General features: G+C 45.5%; 1 protein-coding gene across 1 annotated transcript in view; it reads right to left on the reverse strand.

Moving 5' to 3' along the window:
- The window catches only part of MGMT (O-6-methylguanine-DNA methyltransferase), a 149,930-nt gene that overhangs the window by 34,151 nt on the left and 100,679 nt on the right, over positions 1-15,100 (reverse strand). The gene's annotated exons all lie outside the window — the stretch shown is intronic.

Consider the following 15,100-nt stretch of genomic DNA (forward strand, 5'->3'; position numbering starts at 1 on the left):
TGATTCATGATGGCAATAATAAAAAACCATAAAAGACTGGATGTCGGGAATAAGAGAAACATCAGGGAGCAAGAAAACCACCCAAGTCCGCAGCAGACACCGCATCCTTGCGCCTGCGGGGTGGGTGGTGGGGAGGCTCCTCCTCCCCGTCCCCCAAGGGCTCAGTCCCGTCTCCCCAGGGACCATCCCCAGGGAATGGGGAAAAGGAATCAGCTTTCTGTCGAACCCGCGCCCTCCTCTGCCCCGTTTCCTTCCAGCGACGGTGGCAGGTTTCTGCTTTCCTCCACTTATTGAATTGGAAGGAAGCAATTGAGAATTCATTTGATTTTCAATGGCAGCTCGTGCGCACAGGACACCGAAGAGCAAAGCGAGCAAACAGAAAGCACCTGGAAAAAAAAAAAAGTACTTCTTCCCTTGCTACTTTTTTCCTTCTTTTCCTCCAGAAGAGCGATGAATATACGTACGAGATCAATGAAAATGCCAACACTGGATGTGCAAATACCCAACCCATGTGTTCTCTGTCAGGTGAAGCAGTGCTGGTGAAGGGAGGGGGTGGTGGGGGGGGTGGTGATGCTCTCCTAGTGCCTTACCAGGCTGCGGTGTGGTGGGTGTCTCTCCAAACCGTTCCAGGGTATCAATAAACAAACAGAGCCCGTTAGCAAAGCACCCGAGAAAAAGGATGAGAAGACTGATAAGGAGACAACATCAAGGGTGACTGCTGAAACAGCCAGAAATCTTCTCATATCCAGAATCCTAAGCACCACTGATGAGCCATCCTAAGGTTTTTCTGATTATTGGAGCTTTTTCTTCCCCTCCCCAGCTGGAAACACAGCCAGTGTCCAGAACAAGAAGTTTCTCAATAGTGTGCTGCTAAAACTCAACAGCATAGTCTTCTGGCGAGAGGCTGGATGTGTCATAAAGCAGGAGAAAGTGAAGAAAATTGCAGAAATATCAAAATACAAGAGAACCTGAGACAATCAAAGAAAGAGAAAACCAGAGCAACTCTGCTGACCAGGTACAGAGAAAGAACAAACCAACGCCAATTCCCCGGGATGCTCCGGCGTGCTGCGAGCGAGCGGAAATATTTTGTGAGTCGCCACCAAGCAGAAAGCCAAAGAAAACGAGCCGTGTGACGTATCCATCATGGCATCAAAGACACCAGGTCTGCTTTTGCCACGAGGTACCTTTTGCAAACAGATCGAACGCCTTCGCCCGCTGGATCCACGGCGGTGTGAGCAGGCGCCGGCCCTGGCTCTGCCTCCGGACGGATAAATGATGAGCGGGTCAGGGTGACTCTCAGCAGCGAAGCCCTCGCTCGCCTGGCGCGTGGTCCAACAGCCCTGCCATCTCCCCCAGCCCTGGCTCGACTTCTGATTAACTGGTATCCACTGAAGGCCACGTAATTACCCATTAGAAAGGGGCAGAGAAGAAGAGGGACACAGAGGCGGACAATTAAAAAGCTCCAGTCGCACAAGGACATGAGTTGATGGCTTGGAGCAGAGGCAAAACAAAATGGGAGAATCAGCTTTTGATCCAGTTTGCTGTTTTATTTCTCTCTTTCCATTTATTTACCAAATTAACACTTTTGATTTTGCTTTTTTTTCCCCTCCTGTCTGTGAAGCCGTATCAATTTGCTTTATAAAACTGATGTCTGCTTTATGTTGTTTTGCTATTTATCAATCTCTTCGCTAAAAAAAAATAAAAAGAGGTATGAGAATCTGTGCATAATCTTTTTTGCACGAACACATACGACACGGACCTCAAAGCGAGCTCTCGACACCACGGATAATCCGTTATTCCGCACATGTACAACACTCAGCAGAATACGGCTCGGTTTTACTGTGGATTGTTAGAGCTACGACGATGTAATAACTACAGAATATAATAATGCCTCTGAAATCTCAAAGAGAAGTTGGGAGACTTTTCTGCTCCATTTATCCAGAAGAGCATAGGAAGCACTCAAAACCACAGTAACCTTATGTTTTTCACATCATCTTGTTTCGCATTCTCGGGAGTCTGGAAATGATTTGGACTGTAATATCATCATAAAACCGAAAGACTTTGTCTCCTGGCTGCTCTGCACGTGAGCAGCCCCCAGCACCAGGCTCTCAGCTCTGCCTCCAACCTCTCCCTCCTGCTCCAGAAAGGCACCAAACTACCATCGTTCTCCCCAAAAACCAGGTGGGAAGCAGCTCGTGGCGTCGGCAAGGTGCTGCGCTGCCGAGGCTGGTGCATGGGCTGCTCAGGGCTTTGCCTGGAGCTTTGAGGTAACCCTCAGGCCATCAGCTCCATATTTAAAGAGAAGGAACAGAGTAAAGGTCCATCAATCTCTTGAGAAGACATGAATTACAGCAGCTGCGTTGCCCATCTGTGTAGCTGGGAGGTCTGCAGGGACCTGTTGTGTACCACCAGCAAGGCTTCACCATCCCAATGCATGGATACCTTCCCCCTGCCATCACATATACATTCCTCACTTCTACCAGGTCTTCCCTGGCAGGACTGTTTGGATAGAATTCTTGATTTTTTAATTGCTGCTTTTAAGAACAGTGACTTGCTACTGCTGAACATCTCTAGATGTTTGGTGAGACCATTCTCCCACCACGCCACCCATCCTCCATGGCCACCTCCACCTTGGTCAAGAAAGCAAAATCCTTGCGAGATGAAAACGCATTGCTTTCTAAGAATTCATGGACTTCTTTTCCTGCAGGATACAAAACAGATTTGCCAACGTATACGATGAAATTGGCAAAAAGAAAAAAAATAATAAATCTTCACATTAATTTTGCTTGGCTAGAAATGCTAACATGTATTGCTGGGAATTTGACAGCATTAATAAAGAAAAAGAAGGAACATAACTTCTGCGTGGGTGTCTTCTACTGACCCTCCTTCCCCCCCTGCCCTCCTTCCCTTTCTCCTTCCGACGCTCATACCAGCACTGCTTCTACAAACTACCTCGTCGTTACAAATTCAACTTGAAACACCAGCTGCCTTTTAAAGAATTTTTCTCAGGCTTCAAAGCCACACTTTGGTCCAACCAAACCACACATACTTTTCAAGAAGCAAGGCAAAAGTGGTCTCAAAACATTCCTAAGAAGGCAAAGAGAGCAGATGAGTTACATCACGGGAAACTTCCCCACCTCGTGTGAAATTCCTCTGCTGAATGTTAGGCTTCTTGGAAGGTTTCTGAACAGCCTACTCCATGTATTGATCTTTGAACATCTCTAATGTCAAGACGGACAGGAAAAAAGTTAGTTGTATACCATTAGAGAAAAATATCCATCTAAAAGTCCTCTTAACTACTTGTGCTTAATCTTTAGCACCACCAACAAAAAGACTTTTCAGGAGAAATCAGTACAGACGTTCTATTGCCATATGAAACCAGCCCTATGTCCAACATGGTCACGCCCCATCATGTTCAACATTAGTCTTTCATCATTTTTTCTGTGCTTTACCTACGGAAAGCTTATGTCTTTGACCTGTCATTCAAGAAGACGTTATTTTTACTTTTCTACTGGAAAATAAAATAAGCATATACACCTAAAAATGCAAGAAACTAAACAGAAGCTGTAAGAAATCCAACTGCTTTACTTTTGCTCTGGAGAATTTCATTATCTTTCCTTAAAAAAGTACCAACACCTTTTCTTGTTGCAATGTGGCTAGAATAATGAGAAGCATTGATTTAAAATGCAGCAGCCTTATTTAAACCACTTACACTTTCATTGCAGACTTTCTTGCACTTGTTTTCACTAGTGAATTGTGTCAGGTGCTGCCTGGCACCCTAAAAAATTCAAAGTGGAAGTTTTTGTATTTTCAGTTGGTCAAGTCATCATTACCGTAGGGTTTTTAGGGTTTGTTTGCTTTTTTTTAACAGAAACTTTTTTTTTTTTGCATTAATGTGCCAGCCCCTAACACGTGTGCAGTCAGTTAGATGTCTGTCTTAACTCTGCGTTGCTAAACGGATATTCAGCTGCAAGTGACTGACTCATCTACGCGGCGTTACGATGTGATGCTTGATTAAAACTGCATCCTCCTCCAACAGGAAAAAACATGCTTGTTTTAAGCTATAAAATGCAGACATCTAAAAATACATGTATATATATTTTTTTTAGAAAAGTTGGATGTCTCTCAAAAGGAGACTTCTTTTTTCAGGCCAGGGAACAACTGCTGCTGCTGCTGTAGATCTCCAGCCTGTGTGTTCAGCTCTTGGTGGTGGTGAAGTCCAAAAGAGACGTAAGGTTCCAGCACAGGAATCCAGGACAGCCCAGGTGCAGACCTCCTGCTCCAGCTCACACACGCGGCAGCTATTCCCTACCATTCGTAGTGCAATCCCACATACTTATTTCCATTACAGCTCTTTTTTAAGACTGAACAAACTCAGGAAGCCACCGGGCTCTTGCTCCCAGGCAGCTGAGAGGTGTCCTCCTGAGGCTCCATCCCAGCCACAGCTCTTCTCTGATTTCTTATGTTTGCATGGGATGACACAAAGGAAAAGATGGTTTTAGCAGGGGGGGGGGGGAAAGCAGAACCACCACCTGTTTCAGTTTAACAGGCTCCTTCCAAACCACTTGCCAAGAACTGGAAGTTTCTAACGTGCTTCCAAAATAAACATGTAAGCAGCAGATTGGCTTCAGTATCATCCTAAATAGCTTAACCATTATGAAAACCAGAGAAATGCTGTGAGAAGCCTCAGCGGGTAGCCATGTATGATTTTGATTATTTATTTTATTTCTGAGCTGCTTTTTTGCCTCAGTCAGTCCTTAATAAACCTTAATGGAAAACATTACAAGACGGACCTTGAGTTGCATGACTTAAAATAAAGGGAATATATCACAAGGGCTCTGCTGGTAACTTCCTTAGGGCAAAGCTACGAGCTGGCAGCTTCATCAGGGTAAATATTATGAGAACGTTGTGCCAGCTCCCACAAAGTACTTATGTATTTATCTGTATCTTTATAAAATATTCGTACATATTAAATACAATCGATTGGCTGAACATAACATCCAACGCTCGCTTCCACTGCTGGTAGCCACACACACTTGAACCTTTTATCTCCTGGTAAGCACCTCACCCTTGAGTGTTTGCCTAAGAAGAGGTTTATAGACTGCTCAGGTGCTGAGTTGATGACAAGTCCCCTTTATTCCAATTTGGTTGAGATATAAACCAAAAAATCTCCCCAACACGAACAAAAATTGCAACTCCCCATGCAACTCCTCCTGGACTGCAGTCAGCTCAAGACCACATGTGGGTAGCCTCAGATATTACATTATTATATTACCATAATAACCACAACAGTTCCACTCAGATAACAGCAGTAGTAAAGACCTAAAATAAATGGGAAAAAAAAAATGGAATGTATGTTTTTACATACAACTTGCTAATTTCTTCTCCTGGAAATTAGAACCTTTGCCAGGCTGTTACCAACCAAATTGTGTTTTGACACCGTGGTACACATGGCACTGAAGATCACAGGGTTTGCAATATCCCATTATCTTCAGGTATGTAGGAAATAAACATATTTGGATACTCAATCACATCCCATTCTATGTTTTTTAAGAACATTCATAATTTTTCCCCACTGTGTTCCCTGAACAAAAACCGTAAGCACTTTGGTTCATTAACAACAAATTGTATATGAAAATACAAATAAATCAGTCCTACTTAAGAGGCTTTTGGATCTTGTTATGACCAGAATGCTATAGAAGCCATCATCAGCTGTCCTCTTCACGATGCAGAGCGCACAAAATCTCAGCAAACCCTTCTCTTAGCCTGTCTTCGTCAACGTCAACACCAGGAGTCCACGTCATCCAGCCTAATGTGGACATGTGAAGAAAGATGGGAAGAGTGTAGAAGAGGAAAACCCAGCAGCAAACCCAACGTCTGCAGAAGGTGTGATGGACAGAGACAGGGCAGGCAAGAAAGAGGAGAAGGCAACAACTCGTCTCTGACAGGGAGCCCTGACCTCCCTACGCTGCTCCCGAGGCTCCCCAGCGCCTGCAGCTTCATGATTTACAACCAGGAAAAAGAGACAGAACCACTGGGCAGACAGAGACACTACATTTTAATTAAACCTGCAGCAGAAGCCATCCCAGTTCGTCCCTGGAAATCTGCAAGCATGTTTATAGGGTTGCACAACGCTCAGTGCCTCCAGTTTGAAGAGCACCTCCAGGCTGGGGTAAGTAAGAAGAATTACTGTCCGCGGGACATGTCCATCCTTTTTCTCCTCCGTATTTTGATGCTTCTTTGGTCATTTGATTTCTTACAAGTTTGCACCTTAAACAGGCCCAAAAAGTATCAAAATTACCCCATATCCAGTAGGGATGAAAAAGGCTCTGATAGGAATGTATTAATGGAGGAGAGAGGGACAGAAGTGAAACAACAGGAAAAAAACCCTGTGAGTATCTTGTATTAAAAGGCCCTTTCTCCCCCCTCAAAAATCCCCTGAAACAATACAAAACAAACACAAAAAAAAGGCCAGGGGTGAGGAAAGCTTATAGAAACCTTCCCAAAACAGGGAGACCATGAGACACCTGGACCAGAGGCTGTACCACGTCAGGGAGACCCAACCTTGACGGTGGTCCCACCGGGTAACTGAAGCCCAAGCTGAGCGGGTGTCTGGTGCCTGTCCGTGCAGATCTCCATGAGGATGTCATGGAGGCTGATCCATGTGGCTGATCCCCTTGTTAAGGGAGAAAGACCAGAGGCTGGTGCTGCAGCAGGCTCCGACGATAACGAACGGGCGCTGACATGACCCGGCAGCCCTGCTCGGCGGCCGGAGCGCCTGATGCGAGCTGACAGCAATTTAGACATGGCTCTCTTGGAGACTGCAGACCTACTTAACGTCAAGAAGGGGAATGTGGGTGGACTTCTGAACGGCTTTCACCCTTACGCCAAGGTTAAAAAAATAGGAAAATAAAAAAGGTGGGTTTTTTTTTTTGACAGCAGGCTTCTGGAAAAGGATCTTACGGAAGGAACCTGCCCACGGTGGAGAGAAAAACAGTTTTGGGACTACTGCTCAGTTACAGTAGGATTCTGTCATCACCTTTGGAGAGCTGTACATATTGTACGTTGGAGAGGGACTTTGGACAAGGGTATATAGTGACAGGACATGGGGCAATGGCTTTAAACTGAAAGAGGGGAGATTTCGATGAGATCTAAGGAAGAAATTCTTCCCTCTGAGGGTGGTGAGGCACTGGCACAGGTTGCCCAGAGAAGCTGTGGCTGCCACATCCCTGGAAGTGTTCAAGGCCAGGTTGGATGGGGCTTTGGGCAACCTGGTGTAGTGGAGGGTGTCCCTGCCCATAGCAGGGGGGTTGGAACTGGATGATCTTTGAGGTCCCTTCCAACCCAAACCATTCTATGAGTTTATGCTGGAGCCATAATTCCTCTGTGAGCCACCTGCGGAACAAAACAGTCCTCGGAGCACCAGACAGGAGCAGAGAGTCTCTAAGTGATTTGAGAAAAGAGGGTCCTTGGGTCATTTTCCCCCCAAGATGCCATCCTGCAGCCCAAAGACCGGACAAGCCTGTGTGCATGAGCATGTGCCCTTCCTCCTGCTCATCAGGGTACTGTCTCTCGGACAGGCTCTGGCACCGACCAAAGCTGCCATCGGTTCGGGGTGCTTCCTGGCAGTGAGCATCCATGATTAAACTATTCCCTAGGCGCTGGTCAGCTGGGGAATATCGGGTGGATCAAGCATCTCCATGGCTTAGGGTCATTAGTATGGTTAATTACGAATTGCTCCTAAATCACAGTAAATTTTCATATTTGCAAGAGAATCCACTGCTGTTTCTCTAGGATCTGAAAAGGAACTCTTGTCATGAAATAGGTATGAGTGGCAAATATAATTTAAAAGATAATGTACTGGTTTTTTGTGTTTTTTTTTTTAAAAAAAAAAAAAACCTGCATTTTCTTATTTTATTAGCAAATGACTGAAGGCAACTATCCACACAACTCTCATGCACACGGAGTCACCAGAAGTCAGGCCTGGATAAAAAGCTTCCCTGTCTGAAAAAACAAGGCTGACTGTCTCTTTCTTATACCTATATATGTCTGTGCCTGTCTCACCAGATCATTTTTTATTTCGAGAGATAGCCGGTGTGTTACTTTTCAAATGGAATAATCAGTAATGATTAGAACACAAAAATTAACATTACAATGAGACTCAGCCGTGCAGCGTTATTCTTTTCATAATAAAGTAGAGTTAGCCGGCCTTTTTACTGAAGCCTTCATCGTGAAATTAAAGAAAAATGTATCTTATCAACACCTCAATGTCATTTAAATAGTCTTTCTTTGATAGATGAAGGCTAAAGCCACCCCAAAACTGCAGATGAATTATCAGGTCTCTAATGATTCCAAAACGATTACAGGATGCCGAGCAATCTCGTTAAATTTTATTCAAAAGCTTACTACGCTTGTGTTTTCTCTTATTTTTCTATCAATGAAACCCATGAGGTTTAAGAACAATTCATTATGTATGAGACCCAACTTACAGCGCTTGACTGTTGATTAATAGGAAAGTTTGCTGTGTGTACATTTGCAACATTAGATGCACACAATAAGCTAACTTATTCTTTCACCGAAGCTAATTATTTACAAAAATGACTGCTTGAGACTACAATTTATTAAATGCATGCATCCAGTCTCAATTTGGCCCCAAAAGACAGCCTGGAATGAAGATCTTTTACTTGATGTGACAACTTCTAGAAACGGCGTTATTAATATTGTAAATGTGGCAAATAAAGAGTTCAAACAGCCGAACGGCTGCGTTGCATTTTTCCCCCCACCGCCGAATCAAGGAACAAAGCCGCTTTTTAGGTTTAAAATTCATGGAGAAGCACATCCTTACGTAGTTTAATTTAGCTTCTTATAAATGAAGTGACTGCATGACAGTCGTAGGAGATGAGAAAAAGGACGAGAGCTGCAATAAGCAGAGCGAACACCCCAATTCCCGTCGAACGACCCCGCCGCGGTTCCGTTTAAGACCTATTAGGAAGAAATTGATGCATTTATGGAAGAGCACAAGAACTCAGAACTAAGTAAGACTTATCCCTTGCCACACCACCTTTGCAATGTTTTCTCCACTCGGCTTTTCTCTGTTATTGAGGATTTAAATTCTTACGGATTTGAGTGGTCAGAAACGCTGCACTAAAATGGTACCTCTCCTTCATCCTGGAAGAGAAGCCTCTGCACAAAAATCTGGGTATCGAACACGAATTCTGAATAAAGAGATGCACCTCTTGAGTAAAACACACGGGTATCTAAGCGGTTTGGTCTTTTTTCCCGACTCTTGCAATTAATGATGGGAAGCCCGGGTACCAAACGGAGGTTGGCTGAGGCGGCAGCACGCGCGACCCGCCGCGGCGCCGGCAAAGCCACTGCCTGCTCCTTCTGTGCTACCAGTGCGTACCAGCAAACACTTTAAAGAAGGGAGTGAGACTCCTGTCTTCACATGCCAAGATAAGGAAAATCAATGTCAATGCCCGAAAGACTCAAGTGATAGCACTGAAGGTCATTAAATGCTACTCGCTGCCCTGTACCATTAAAGTTTTGATTGGAATCCTATATAGAGAGACACAGATTTCAAACGAGATCTTGCCCTGGGATACGGTACTGTGAGACCATGGAGGAAACACAGCCATCAGCGAGCGGCGGATTTTCCCAGGAACACAAGAGACACGTTCAAGGAAAACAATGCTATGTGTGGTCTTGCCTTATTTTTCCTGAACAAATGCACTGTGTTTTCAGAGAATTGTATCTCATATGGACAAAGATCTCCGTGAAAACAATGGTAAGGTGCAAGGACAACCACTAAGAAGTTAAGGGTCTTCATCCACCTCAGTATTCTATGCATCCCAATGCGCCAAGTCCTGCTTATCATGGAATCACAGAACAGTTAGGGTTGGAAGGGACCTTCGAGAACGTCCAGTTCCAACCCCCCTGCCATGGGCAGGGACACCCTCCACTACACCAGGTTGCCCAAAGCCTCATCCAACCTGGCCTTGAACACTTCCAGGGATGGGGCAGCCACAGCTTCTCTGGGCAACCTGTGTCAGTGCCTCACCACCCTCATTGTAAAAAGTTCCTTCCTTAGATCTCATCTAAATCTGCCCTCTTTCAGTTGCTTCATTGTCCACACCTCCTTCCCGTTCCTTACATTTACCAGCTTCAATGTTCTGCCCTTTTTTCTACCCTGACCACCACCCACCCTCCTGCCCATCCTCCTTAACTCGTCTTGTTTGGACCGTCTCAGTACCACTCGTCGTCTGACCTTACTGCTGTACAGTAGATTTCGTGGTCCACCTCTGTGCTGGTCACCAATTCAAGTACTCCTTTCTTCCTGTCTCCCAACCACGTGTTTTCCAGACTAACTCCTGCTCTCTCCAGATTTCATCCTGTATGTTTCTACTTCACTTGTGCTAGCAGAAGTCATTCAGAGAGGTCAGGAAAACTATAGATAGTTCTGGTGCTCATCAGCACCGTGAGGTTGTATCATCTTTGTGCTCAGCCCCAGAATCAGCCCAGAGACCTCCTTCCCCCTCTGTGAATGAAACTTTTCAAAGGCCTGGACCTGGGCCACATCTGGAGAAGAAAAACATTCCTGATACCAGAGTGGCCTCTCATAAATATTTCTATCTCAAATCAGTGGGTTTGGCAGCAGAATGACCGGAAGATTTGTCTAAAAAAGAAAAAAAAAAACAATTTCTGTGTATCTTCTCGTTGGAAAGGACCAACCTGTTCTAGACTGAGACTGGGGAAACCAAGCACATGCCCAAGAGACCCTCAACCAGCAACAATTAATGTTTCACACGAAATGCTTCAAAGCAAAAAGCAAAAATTCAGCCAAGTTACCGGCAGCAGCACACTCTCACCCAAGACGTCAGGCAACATGAAGCATAGGTGATATCATCGGCTCTATCTATAATTAGGTTAAAAGAAAGTCAGTTAATTTTAGCACTTACAAGAAATTGTTAGAAAACATTTTTTCTCATATAAAAGAACTCTCCCATCAGACTTCCGAGGTCGGTTTTATCGCAGGCAATTAACTGTGTTAGGGCTGGCTGCAGGGGACCCTTCCACCGCGCGCCGGGCTCCCTTCGCTTCTCCTCCGAGCTCCTCTGGTGTAGGGTATTCACCACAGCTCTCCCACTGCCTCCCCGCTCCACACAACTGCCACGTAGCACCACCTCATCCACCAACCCCACCACCTCCATCCACAAGTGTGCCTCTTCGTAATAACCCAGTATAACTGGTATCTGAAGTAAAATTTACATTTTTTTCTACATATCTAAGACAGATATAATCCCCATTATGCATGGATTTAAAAAAAAAAAAAAAGAAACCTAAGGCAGTTAAAACACACATTACAGTCTTTATACTGCAAGACCCGGGTCTCTGATCTCCCATGGTGCACAGGGAAATTGAAAGAGGAAATCTTAAGGCTGAGTTATTGGAACTGGGCTCTGACTTTGGATGTCCACCTTGACGTGCGTTAGCGTATGAATTCCAGACGAAAGCGAGCACCAAGAATTATAATCAACAGCACCTGCAGATACTCCAGCCTATTAAAATGAATTAAGATACAGATAAATCAGGTACCTCTTAAGAATTCAATCCATCAGGCCATTTTTCAAACCAACCTCCCAGATCGGGTGTAAGGCAGTCTCTGCCCTCTGAACATCTCCTGTTAGGACCAACCACAGGCTCATCCGATGCCCAACAGGCAGGATCTCCCATGGGCTGCTGGGATGGATGGGCAGAGGTTGGCACAGGACCTGATGTGCGCACTCCTGCCACAAGCTGCTGCTTGAAGGAATTCTGAAAATATTTCCATCACATGAACAAGGTCCTTCTGATGCACCTCACTCCAAAGCAGCTGTTTGGGAGAAAAGATGGCAGGAAAGGCACCAGACAAAGCCCCTGAGGCCGCTTTGACCCTCCTCATGTTACTGAGAAGCTTCTAACATTAGTGCCAAGACATGGTATTAGGGTTTTTTTTTTGTGTGGGGTTTTTTTTTTTTTTTTTTAAACCAGGTATGAACACTTAGAAACCACAGAAACACTGGCATCAGATGAAACCATCATGAAACTTGTCAAGATCTGGGTTCCTGGCAAGTGTTCATCACTCGAAGTTCCATGTCAACATAGACCAAGAACAGGACACCCAGAAAAAACTGCTGATACATGCCAATTAAAACAGCAGAGTTAATAAATATACTCTCTCTCCTCAAAGCTTTTCTACAAGGCTTTGAGATTGTCTCCCACGTACGTCACCAGGAGCTTTCCGTAAATCATAGAACCATAGAATGGTTTGGGTTGGAAGCGACCTCAAAGATCACCCAGTTCCAACCCCCCTGCCATGGGCAGGGACACCCTCCACGACACCAGGTTGCTCAAAGCCTCATCCAACCTGGCCTTGAACACTTCCAGAGATGGGGCAGCCACAGCTTCTCTGGGCAACCTGTGCCAGTGCCTCACCACTCCCAGAGTAAAAAAATTCTTCCTTAGATGTCATCTAAATCTCCCCTCTTTCCTAATGAAGAATTGGCTTTAATTCTTCCCAATCAGGCCTCAAAACCAGAAATACACCCCCACACCAGCTGGAAGAACAAAAAATATGGAGTGCTTTCCTTCATTTTAACCAACATTTGTCAGCACTTCTTGTTTAGGGTGCCACAGTCACACGGGCACGTACGCAGCGGAGAGACATGATGCTGGATCTGAGGTGGCTTTGCAGGGGCACCACGGGAAGCCCTCTGGAGGCAGCGGGAGCCTTCGGGAGCGGTACAGGAGCCCATCGCCCACCTCTGCCACGGGCACTCCCCGCATCGTGCGGATCGGGGAGGACAGCTTTTCTTCTCCCAGGTAACCAAGCAGAACCCAATGACAGGATTGGGAAAACAGTAGGGCACATCAATAAAACCAATAAAAATACTGTTTCGAAAAACGGCTGTTATAATTAACTGAAATAAGAGTCTATAAACCGCTACCTCAAAAGCAGCTTGTTAAAGACGGGATATAGGAACTGGAATTTAAACAAACTCTCCCCTTCGCGGGCCACCTCGGTGTGCCCCTCGCTTCTCCCACCCTCCCGCCAGCCCCAGCCCGGGCACCCTCGCTGCCAGGAGCTTCGGGACTTCTCCGCACAGCAGCGCTGCCCTGGGACGCAGACCTGACATGACCTCACAATTGCACCCAAAAACTGCCCGAAACAAAGTGGGAGGTGGGAATTACAGCCCTGACACCGGCACGTTCCTGCTCTGAAACCCCCCGACGTCCCGCGGCAGGAGAAGACGGAGCCGCTCGCACTTTCCTTCTCTCTGAGATGAGACGGACAAATCTACTTTACCTAACTCTGTTTCCAATTGTGCAGGAAAGATTTTCCTAGCACGCTTTCCCTCCTCTCCCTTCGGAGGCAGTGCCTGGAGCCGGCAGTCCTCCGAGCTTTAGGTGCATCTGCATTACAACCCCATTAGCTCGTGTCCTACGCTCATTAATAAATAAGCTTCCCACTTAAGTGCCTTTCTTGTAAATTGGTTTGTTCTGTCCCATATAAATAATATAAATTTCTCTTATCAAGGATGGTGGATTTTTTTCCTTACCTACATACGGACACTATAGTCATCTAACCTGAGAAGTGGTTTGTGCAACACGTTTCCTCGACGTCCCTTCTCATCAGTCCGTGTTTACTACGGCAGCTGCAACACGTTGAATAGTTAGCACAGCATAAAATAATGTCTTTAATAACTGGCATAAGTATATTGACCATATGTCAAAAGTAAAAGAAAAAAAAAACCTACTAAATGGATAGTTATTGTAATTGTATTTTAAAACACTGAGGTCATATTTAATTTTGAATCCAAGCTCTTAAAATGTGCTTTCTGGAGAGGCCAGAATAATAAAACCCTTAACAGCAGAGGAAAAAAAAAAAAAAAAGTACGTTATTATTGCAAATCTCTTTTCCAGATTACTAATGCCGCAATAAACAAACGGAATAAAAACTTTAATTGCTTTAATCAGAAATATTGTCGCTGGCTTTGAAAACTCTAGTTGGAAGTTTAAGGATGGCAGAATTCAGCTCTTTGCTCCATTTTCCCACTCTCCGGGCTGTGGCTGCAGGCACTGGGAACTGGGATGGGGCAGGTTGTGCACACTACAGACATAAAGCAAAGAAGGAAATCCTGGAAAAGACAGCCCTAACCAGCGGGATGCTAAACCCCGGGTTGTTTAAGGAAGTAATCTGGGAAGAGGCAAAGAGAAGCTCAGCAATTTATCTTAACCAGATTTAAAGCTGGTTTACTCCGACACATGATTTATGCACTCTGAGCTTGTGTTTTTTTGGGCCTCCAGCCCGTCCCAGCCCTGGCAGGTGCCACCTGAACTCCTCGCAGAGGGAACTAATGTTCTCAAACAGTGAAAACCACGACACCAAGTGTGCCAAACTGAGGACACCCATAAATTTAAGGTACACCAAGCACCAATGTTCATTATCTTGTATCAGACCGACCACGCGTGGTCATCAGGTACCATCGACCATCTCAGACTGGAGTCAAGGTTAAAGCTCCACGTCCTCTCCTGGCACCTCGGATGGAACTGCTGCTCCTGGAGCGAGGCTGGTGGGGCTGGACAGGCTCGGCAAAGGCATGGGGAGGGTTCAACCAAGGGCGACATCCACCTGTCTTCAGGAGTCCTGTCCCGACCTTGGGAAGCTGTTTGTCCCCCCAGCAACAGTTCCCACATCAACCAGAGGACATTGGCACCTCCTGACCACGGTGAGGTTATTTATTGAGCTCCTGGAGCGCATCCAAAGAAGGGCGACTAAACTGGTCCAGGGGCTGGAAAATAAAACTTATGAGGAGCGGCTGAGGGAGTTGGGGCTGTTTAGCCTGGAGAAGAGGAGGCTGAGGGGAGACCTGATTACAGCCTACAAATACTTGAGAAAAGATGGTGGGGAGGTAGGGGAAGGACTCTTTACATTAGTGTTGGGTGACAGAACAAGAGGAAATGGGCATAAGCTTAGTCAGGGGAGATTCAGGTTGGATGTTAGGAAGTATTTCTTCTCTGAAAGGGTTGTCAGCCACTGGAATAGGCTGCCCAGGGAGGT

This window comes from Tauraco erythrolophus, chromosome 9, assembly GCF_009769465.1.
Source record: "Tauraco erythrolophus isolate bTauEry1 chromosome 9, bTauEry1.pri, whole genome shotgun sequence".
NCBI lineage: Eukaryota > Metazoa > Chordata > Aves > Musophagiformes > Musophagidae > Tauraco > Tauraco erythrolophus.